Consider the following 10000-nt stretch of genomic DNA (forward strand, 5'->3'; position numbering starts at 1 on the left):
TCTAAAATGTGTCTCAAGCTGCTTTCAGGCTGTCCCTGAAATATTTGTTGAGCTTGGGGTGAGCCAAGTGCTCATTTCTGTTGTCTCCACCTGCCTGGGTGAGCACTTCTGTCCTTCACTTTCTGTCTGAGCTGAACTCCTTCCCAAAAGTGCCATTTGGGCCTTGAGGGGTGCAGTGACATTAAAATGAGCAAAGATCCTCTGTGTGAAGAGTTTTCCCAGTCTCCCAGCTCTTTGCCCTGGCTCCTGGTGGAGATCTGGTTCTTTGGGTGATTTTTAGGGAATTCTGTTTATTTAATCTCTTCCATCCATCGTTATTTCTCTCACACACACTTGGGTTGAGGTGTGGATGTTCCAAAGTGGTGACACCAGGGGTGTCATCAGCACCACCAAAAGGTCTTCTCCATCCTCAGGGAGCTCAGCTGGAGACAATCCTGTTCTTACACAAATCACTTTTCAGTGGGTGCTGCTGCCTCAATCTGAGCTCACTGCTCTAAAACTCGGCCCTGAGGAGCTCATTTTGGGCTGGATTATTGCACTTGATGATCTTTCCCAGCCTGAAGGATTCTGTGACCTTCTGGCAGCTTTCGCATCTCCTCAGGATCAGAACTGCTCCAGTCTTCTCACAAAAAAAAACTTCAGCCAGGGAACTTTGTGCAGGCTCTGCACATCTGAGTGCCCAACTACCTTCAGTGCTGGAATTTTGGTGTTTTTTGAGATTTGTTTGATGTTCCACAGCAAGTGAAGTCATTCTCTTGAGGTGGTGGTCAAAGCTCAGCTCAAAGTTCTTTAAGCTCCACTCACTTTGTTTTGAGCACACACCATGTCAGAATGGGAATATTCAGAATTAGAAATCCTGGTTTTTGTAAGATTGTTTATTCTGGGTCAGCTTTTCCCTTTGGCTTTGAGGTCTTAAAATTCCCTCAGTCCTCATCTGGAGCCAGCTAAAACTTCAGAGCCTGGTCCAGGAGAACCTAGAGGTGTTTTAAAGTGATGAAATTAAAACCTTGATTCTTGGTAGAATTTCCACCAAAATGTCACAGGAATCCAAGTTAATATTAATTCATAGGATTAATTAATTCAGCTGCTCAGAGAGGCTGTGGCTGCCCCATCCCTGGAAGTGTCCAAGGCCAGGTTTGGATGGAGCTTGGAACAACCCTGGGACAGTGGACACTACAGAATAAAACCTGTCTAAAAATGGGAATTTTTAGGTTTTCTGCAGTAGTGAGAATTTTGAAACTCTTGGTGAAATACATGAAACACAGTGGGTCACTTTGGCAGTTTGCAAAGTGGGTTTGTTCCTTTGTTTGTTCCTTTTCTAGGACTTAAACGGACTCAAAAAAAGGATGAATGAATGATTTGAAAAGCAGGATAATTGAACCAAAACAAAGCCAGGCACGGTGGCTCCTCTGAAATCACAGCAAACTGTGCCTGATGGGTTTTGCTGAGAAATGATCTTACGGGGCTGCCGATACCATCAGGGCTGGGATTATTTTTTGATGGCAGAATTAGTGTGAGGAGCGTTGTGTGGATGGGATGAACTTGCCTGCCAGAACCTTTAATTTTTTTACCATGTGGTGACTTCGAGTTGAGCTCTGATCCAGCTCCAAATCAGCCACGCTCATTTGAGCACCGATCCTATTGGAGCAGCATCTCCCACCATGACCAGCCCCCTGCTCCTGGCCCTGAAAATGGGGATAGACTGGTTGTTAATGGAGTTCCTCCTGCCACAGCCAGCAATAAAGGCAATAAATGCTGTTATTTGGGGAGCTGAGAGCATTGGATATTCCAGCACTGGGCTGAGTTTGTCTCTGAGTGCAGGAAATGCAGATAATTCCTATTGGGAAGGATGGAGAAGGGCTGGATGCAGGAGCCAGGCTTGGAGGATGTCCTGGATGTGGCCCTGTTTGTTCATGGTGGTGCAGCCAGAGAGTTTACCATGGAATGGGATTGTGCTTCCAAAACAACAAACAATTCCTGAAAAGTTTTTGCCGTCGGAATCTGTTCCAGATGTAGAAAAAGAGTAGAGATATGAATTGGAAATGCAAACCCCAGAGCCCCAGGAGCAGCTGAGGGAGCTCAGCCTGGAGAAAAGGAGGCTCAGGGGGAATTTCTGGCTCTGCACAAGTCCCTGACAGGAGGAGACAGCCTGGGGGGGTCGGGCTCTGCTCCCGGGGAACAGGGACAGGAGGAGAGGGAACGGCCTCAGGCTGGGCCAGGGGAGGTTTGGTTTGGATACTGGGGAAAATTTCTTCGTGGAAAAAGTTGTGAAGGATTGGAATAGGATACCCAAGGCAGTGATGGAGTCACCATCCCTGGAAATGTTCAAAAGATGTGGATGTGGCCCTTGGGGACAAGGTTCAGTGCTGAGTGTGGAGGTGCTGCATTGGCAGCTGGACTCAACAATCTCCAAGATCTTCTCCAACTTTGACAATTCCATGGTTTTGTGACTGGAGAAATGCAGGTGTTGACTCTGAAACCTCAATATTGTAGGTAGAGTCTGTAGGTTTTTAACATTCTCACTGCTCGTGGTCTCACAATTTCCCATGATATTTTCTCCTGCCTGTTCCTTGCTCATCCTCCAGATCTTCAGCAATACCCAGCCAAACCACCTGGGCCACTCCAGTGTTCTCCTGGCTGATTTCTGCAAGGGTCACTCAGGAAAACAAATTCCACTTCCAAATTCCATGTAGCACTGACTATAATTCTGCATTTTCCTTTTGATGCATTAAAAATTCTCCATGTAAAAGGTCAATGAGGCAGCTCTGCATTTCCAGTTTGGTTACTGGTGGGTTTTACTGGGTTGTGCACCTCTGCAGAAAAATGTGGGATTGGGTTTTTCAGGAAAATCACAGCTTTGTTCATAACATTTTTTTGCATCCCTTGAAGTAGGTTGAGAAGTGACATTCTTTTCAAGGCTCTTCCAAACTGTAGGTACTTATTTCCCTGTTATCTTGCTGTCAAAATATGTTAGTAGGAAATCACTGATTAGAATAATTTAGATTGAAAAACGCCTCAAAAATCATCAAATCCAACCATTTAGTTGCTTCCTCAGCTGTATTCCAGCTGCAGAATTCCTGAAACCTTCTAAAAATGCCATTTTTTTCCCTGATCTCTGCATAGCTCAGCATTCCCTGTGCAGAGATTGAGTCCAAAGATCCCAAAAAAAAAGCCCAAACCCAGGAACTTTGTGTTTTTTCAGCATTTCAGCTCCCCATCCTGTGGATCCCGTGGTTTCAGAGGTGTCTGCTCTGCATCTGGAGGAGGTTGGATGGGCAGAAAGCTGGAATCCATCCTGTAGAGTCCTTTAAATATTCCTTAAGCTCTCCAGGGCTGTTTTGTTTAACCTTTCTGTAGCTGGAGTGTCCTTTCTAGGAAAAGCAATTCCTGCCAGCCCCTGGAGCAGTTTGGGCAGCAGTTCTGTAGTTAAACATCAGCTCTGCTTTTCCAGCCTTTTCCTCCTCACCTGAGAGAAATTTATTTTGTTTTCTAAGGTGCTGTGGTTTGTCTCACTGTAATTGTGATTTCAGCCTTGCTTTTTGGTTTATTTATTTTTAATTGTTTTGGATTAGGGAGAAGAACTTGATTTTTTACCCCTCAGTTTGAAATTATTGTGTTATTCCAATTCCATCCGAGGCTCAGGGGAGGGGAGAGCAAATCCTGCTTTGTACAAACAGGAGGCAGCACTGCAAAACCTGCCTGGCTTAACAAACCAGGCAGAAATGGAGAAGAAAAATTAATTAGTTCTCCTCATGAATCCTTACCCTGATAGCTCCATGAGTAAGCAGAGAGAGAAGATTTCCATGAGTTTCTTGAGCGTTTCTGTGAAGTGCCCCCACAGAGATACTCGGTCTCACAAGACTGCAGTTTAATCTAGCTCAAGGACTTTGCAAACTCCACAAATCAAAGACCTCTTTTTTTTTTTTTTTTCTTTCTTTTTTTTTGTCTCTTTTTAAATCCTTACTCCAGAAACATTTAAGAGCTGCTGGGGTGTTAACGCTGAGCTGGTGAAGCATTTCAGTGTCAATATGTTTTCAAGTTTTCTTGTGGAAAAAAAAAAAAAAAATTAACTTGCACTTAAGCCATGTTTTTTGTGTAGTTGTTCCTATTATCTTTTTTTTTTTTTTTTTTTTTTTTTTAATGTGGTTAAATATACTTCTCTTCTTATTGGAATAGCCTTAACAATTCCCAGGATGTTCAGCTTGATCAAACAACATGAGGAGAGTTCCTGAATTCCTTCACCTTATGAATGAATCTGTGCTGCATTTTGCCTTTGCTATAAAAGGCAAAATTTTGTTTTTTACTACTGCTTTTGCAGTAAAAAAAAAAAAAAAAAAACACAAAATAAACAAACAAAACAAAGGAAAAAAAAAAAAAAAAAAAAAAAAAAACCACAAAAAATTCCAAAAAACAAACCTTGAAAAGGCTCAAAATAAAACAAGATTTAATTTCTTTTTTTCTTTAGGAATTTCTCTTGAAATTCTCAGGTATTGATTCAAATGTAGGAAACCTGGAAATTTTGGGAGCCTTGAAGATTTCCATAGGTTTATACACATGTGTCTGTGTGTTTACCCAAACCTACAATAATTTCTTTAGTGGATAAACTGATTTAAGGAACAGTTTTATGGAGACAGAAACTGTGACCTTACCAATGTCTGAGATTCAGAGACTTCAACAGGAACAAGGTAAAACCACAGGTAGGAATTGCTGAATAATTACCTTTAGACCAACCTGAGCAAGAACCTTCCCAGGAGAACAAGCTCATTTAATGGTTCCTAAAACTCAATCTTGTGGATGTCAATGGTCATGCTTGATTATTTGCAGCGGTGTTTTATGAAAAAGCAATAAAAATGCATCGGGAGGGTGCAGGGGAGGAAAGGGAGCAACAAATGGGTTGAGTTTTTTTGTTTTTTGCCAGGTCCCCTTGGTGTGTGTTTGTGTGCCCAAACCTGCCGTGCTCTGCTGCCTGATGAGCGACAGGAGAGGGAGGAATTCTGGCCTTGTTTGAGAGAAAAAAAGCAATTACACTTCTGGTGGAAGGATTAACCTGTTTTTGCAGAGAGGAACAGAGCCTGGCTGATGCCTTTTTTATTCTTCTTTTTTTTTTTTTTTTTGGGAGCCATCTAGAAACAGAGGCCAGACAAAATTGAGGGAATTAAAATCAGTTGTATTTATTGAAGGGCCAAAAAATGGACCACAAATTTTCATATTTTTATAAGTTTGGTCCATTTGCACGTTGGGGGTTAATATCCCAATTCCAGCTTCAGGTAATGAAGTCATTTACCCCAAATTTGCTGCCCCAACTCACTTTTATTTCCATTTCTGGGGCAGTGAGGTGTCTTTTTGATCCCCAGGCCTGGAGAGGAATTGTTGTGTCTGCCCAAAATGGGGAAGCAGCAGCTCACAGTGTGTGTGGAGTTTGGAGTTCTGCACTAAAGAACTGCAGGATTACAAATATATGAAAAATACACAAGCTAAAACCATAAGGATCCTAAAATCCCAATCCAATCCATGGCAAGGGGAGGAAGTGCCATGTCCCACACATTCTGGATTATTCCTGCTCTTAATCCTTTCTTTCCTCCCTTTTTGTGGGCTTTGAAAAATACCCCCAATAGCTACAACCAAATAATCCAAATATCCACTGGGTTACTCAACCAGGAGCATCCTGACAGAGGGAAGTGCCTGATCTTCCCAAGAATTTGAGGAGAAAAGAGCTGGAAGAGGAGCTGGTCCCCAGGAGGTTTGAGGTTTTGAGAAAAGCTGTGTTTTGGGGATGAAACATTGACCTTTCAACCCTCAGCTCTGTCCAGCTCTGCAAATAAACGAGTTTCCTTCTCCACTCCAACCCCAGCACACAAAACCCCACCCCGAGGTGCCCCCACGGATAATTTGTCACTTTTGGCTCCTGAGAAAAAGAGCAAGAGGTGCAGAGATGTAATCATCCTTCACCTTCCTGCCCAGGGTGGAAAAATCCAGGGATTCTTTCAAGTCTGGAGCCACCTCCAGCCACCGCTGGCTGCTGCCAACTTGTTACTTGTGTCAGAAATGCCCTGCATTAGGTCTGTGCAGGGCTTTTTGAAGTAGATTGGCTGGAAAAGCAAAAAAATAGATTTTTTTTTTCCCTTTTCTGTTGTTGTTTTATATAGATCTATTGTTTTAGGGATGGTGTGGAAGAAAGTTGTTAGAGTGAGAAGAAAGTCAGGCTTTGATTTTGTTTTTATGGAGTTTTTTTAGGAGTGTTGTGGAAGGAAGTTGTCTGGAAGGGGTAGATTTAAATTGGGAAATGGATTTTATTTATATGTGTACAGATATATATATTTTTTATTTATATGTGTACAGATCTAGATAGATAGATAGATAGATAGATAGATTTTTTTTTCTTTTTTTTTTTTTTTTTTTTTTTTTTTTTTTGTGGAAGAAATGGTCCTTGTAGGAGTAAATCTGAGTTTGTACAATATTGTCATTCCCTGCTCTCATTGTAGCCAAAGACTGTCCACTTAAGAGTTGGACTTGGTCATCTTTATGGTTCCCTCCAACTCAGAATTCTCTGTGCATTTATTACCTGTAATAGCACCTGGCAGCATTTCTGGTGCATCTAAAACTTACTAAAAAAAAGAAAATTAAAAAATCACTATTTGGCCACAAAACTAAATGCAGCTCTGGAAAAGTAAATATATTTTTTGAAAGCGTTAATACAAGAGAAGCATAAAAATTCATTAATCCTAGAGGTTTGGAGGGCTGGAGTGATGAGTGCTGTGCCAAGCACAGGCATTATTTATGACGTGCTGCCATTTCAGCATCCGTGGAGGAGCCAGAGCAGGAGTTTGTGCCCAGAGGAGCCGCTCGCTGCACAGGCAGGAGCACCAGGGGAGCCCGGGGCACAGAGGAGCTGAGCTTTGGTTTGCTGGCTGCTGGTAACTTCCCTCCTGTGGCCCTGGAGCCACAGGACCATGGCAGCTCCTTCTGCACAAACACAGCTGAGGGGAAAGAACGGGAAAGTTTAACCCTTCCCACAGCAGCGGGAATTAAACTGGTTTGGTTTTGGGGTGTCCACTGGGAATTGCAGCCCCTGGTGCCACCAGGTGCTTGTGGGACGTGCTGGTGACAATTGTCCATCATTCCATCCATGGGGTTGGCCCAAGGGACACAGGGATTTGATCCCAAGTGTTCCATCACCACCCTGATGGCATCACTCAAACCATTTTTCTTGTTCCCTCACTCGGTGTGCATGGTTGGTTTGGAGAAATCAGAGAGAGAAATCAGAGAGAGAAATCAGAGAGAGAAATCAGACAGAGAAATCAGACAGAGAAATCAGAGAGAGAAATCAGCTTGTCTTCTCCTGCAGCAGATCCTGGTCATGGGAGAGAGAAATCAGAGAGAGAAATCAGAGAGAAATCAGTTTGGTTTCTCCTGCAACAGATCCCAGTTGTGGGAGAGAGAAATCAGAGAGAGAAATCAGCTTGGCTTCTTCTGCAGCAGATCCCAGTCATGGGAGAGAGAAATCAGAGAAAAAAAATCAGTTTGGTTTCTCCTGCAGCAATCTCAGTTATGGGAGAGAGAAATCAGAGAAGAAAAATCAGTTTGGTTTCTCCTGCAGCAGATCCCAGTCATGGGAGAGAGAAATCAGAGAAAAAAAATCAGTTTGGCTTCTTCTGCAGCAGATCCCAGTCCTGGAGATGTTCCTTGGATGTTTAGGGAAGGCTGTGCTTCCTGGTTTTCCACTCAGGGAGGTTGTGGGATTTCTCTTTCAGAAGGATGTGGTAAATCTCAGACGTTTAAATCCATCCTGAGAAAATGTTTTGCTCTCCAGAAATTGTGTGCTGGGAAGATCCCTGAAAGTGTAGAAATCCTGAGGGGTTTTGGTGTTTGTTGCCAGTCAGGAATGACTCACAAATTTAATTGACATGAGAGGGTTTTAAAAAAAAAAAAAAAAAAAAAAAAAAAAAAAAAAAAAAAAAAAGCAGCTCCAAACGGTATCTGTTGAATTTTCTTCTTGAGGTTATCCATGTAAATCTGCAAACTGGAGAGCAAAAGGAGGAAGGTGCCTTTATCCATGTTCATTTGTGGATTTGCTGGCCATTATTTATTTCCTCAATAGCATCTCTGCCACTGCTCTGCTGAGGGAGAGCAAACAGAGCAGAAGTTCCAAATAATCACTTGGAGGAGTAAGTGAGGATAACGCTGGGATCTGTAATTCAAGCTCATATTGCAAAGGCTCCAAAGGATTGGCTTCTGGACATCCTCTTAGGTGCTTCTTTCTTCCTTTGTTCAGACCTGTAAGGGAAAAAGAAGATCCAGATCCTAATGTTATTGCTGCCTTCAGAAGAGAGGGATTTGGGAGGGATTGTTCAGTGTGTTCATTCTCAGGTCTTCATTTAGATAATGTGGCTTCCCCTGACTCCAGGGAAGTCAATAAGGTTTATACCAGAGCCCTGGCACTCTATAAATTAAATATTAGGAGCAGTGTTTGAAGTTTAAAGCCTTCCCTCCTCCTCCTCCAGCTCGGGTTTTCTGCTGCTGTGCTTTTGTCTTTCTGCCTGAGCACCTTGCTGACAAGTGCTAATAACAAAATGCCAAGAGAGGGTCCAGTCGGAGTTACCACACATTAAACATTCTGAACTTGTCCTTTTGCTCATAGATTGTGCATAATTAATAATTAAACGGTTTCAGTTGTAATGGGTTGACCTCCTTGAACTGTTCATTATTCACAAGGCAAAGGCATCACTCAAACTTTTTTTTCCTCTTGCCCTTCCCTGGCTCCGTGTGCACGATTGGTTTGGAGAAATCAGAGGCTGCTCTTGGCTTCTCCTGCAGCAGATCCCAATTGTGGGAATGTTGTTTGGATCTCCTGCAGCAGATCCCAGTTGTGGAAATGTTGTTTGGATCTTCTCCTGCAGCAGATCCAGCTGTGGGAATGTTTCTTGGATCTCCTGCAGCAGATCCCAATTGTGGGAATATTTCTTGGGTCTTCTGCAGCAGATCCCAGTTATGGAAATGTTGTTTGGATCTTCTGCAGCAGATCCCAGTTTGGGAATATTTCTTGGGTCTTCTCCTGCAGGAAATCCCAGTTGTGGGAATATTTCTTAGGTCTTCTCCTGCAGGAAATCCCAGTTGTGAGAATGTTTCTTGGGTCTTCTACAGGAGATTCCAGCTGTGGGAATGTTGCTGGATCTTTGGGAACAGCCAGTCTTGGGAATAACATTCCATGGATCCTTATAATCCCTTGGTGTCTTCACTGCTATTTTGGCATCATCCCCAGTATGGAGCTCTTTATGATACTGGTCAAAAGTTGTGGCAGTTCATGGAAAGGAAAGAACCTTTTCCCAGTCAAAATGGAAAAGATCTGTTTCCCACTCCTTTAAAATCTTGGATTTCTACTTCCTTTCCCTCTGTAGTGTGATTTCATTTTGTAGGTGGGGAATCAGGCAGGTCACTGGGGTGCAGCAAACATGACCATATTCCATCACTCAGACTGGGGACAGATGTGCAGCTTTGCTTTATTTCCCTTTATTCCCGTCTTTTGGAGTGTCAGACAACACCTGGGAAACCTCAGGATACAAAATAAGCTCTGCACACCCTGGACTTGAGCAGCCTGCTCTAGTGGAAGGTGTCATCAGGGTGCAGCCTTGATTTCCTTGAGCCTCCAAGAAGGCTTTGCATTTTCCAGGCAAATATATAATAAATGTGTCCACTAAAAGCCTCAGGATGGCTCCATCTCCTTTCCATCCTGAGCTCCTGTGTGTGTTCATCTCCACCCTTCCACACAAAAAATCCCTTCCCCAGCTCCTCAGAGCAAACCAGGTGTGGCCACGGCCAGCAGGTCAAATACCTGAATTAAACAGAAAAATATGTCCCTAAAAAATGAGGGAAAAAATAGGATTTAACATTTATTTCCATCCAGGTGAAGTTTTCTTTGGTGTGAGCCCCCTGTGCCCTGGCTGTGCTGCAGGACAGGAGCTGCACAGTCCAGGTTTTTATGCTGATGTTGGAACAACTTCTC

At 43.1% G+C, this 10000-nt stretch overlaps 1 protein-coding gene across 2 annotated transcripts in view; it reads left to right on the top strand.

The window, feature by feature from the left end:
• Positions 1-10000, top strand: part of MAP2K5 (mitogen-activated protein kinase kinase 5) — a gene marked incomplete at its 5' end in the record, with an annotated part of 132505 nt that overhangs the window by 97056 nt on the left and 25449 nt on the right. The gene's annotated exons all lie outside the window — the stretch shown is intronic.

Source organism: Zosterops lateralis, assembly GCF_965231275.1.
Source record: "Zosterops lateralis genome assembly, chromosome: 13".
In the NCBI taxonomy this organism is placed as follows: domain Eukaryota; kingdom Metazoa; phylum Chordata; class Aves; order Passeriformes; family Zosteropidae; genus Zosterops; species Zosterops lateralis.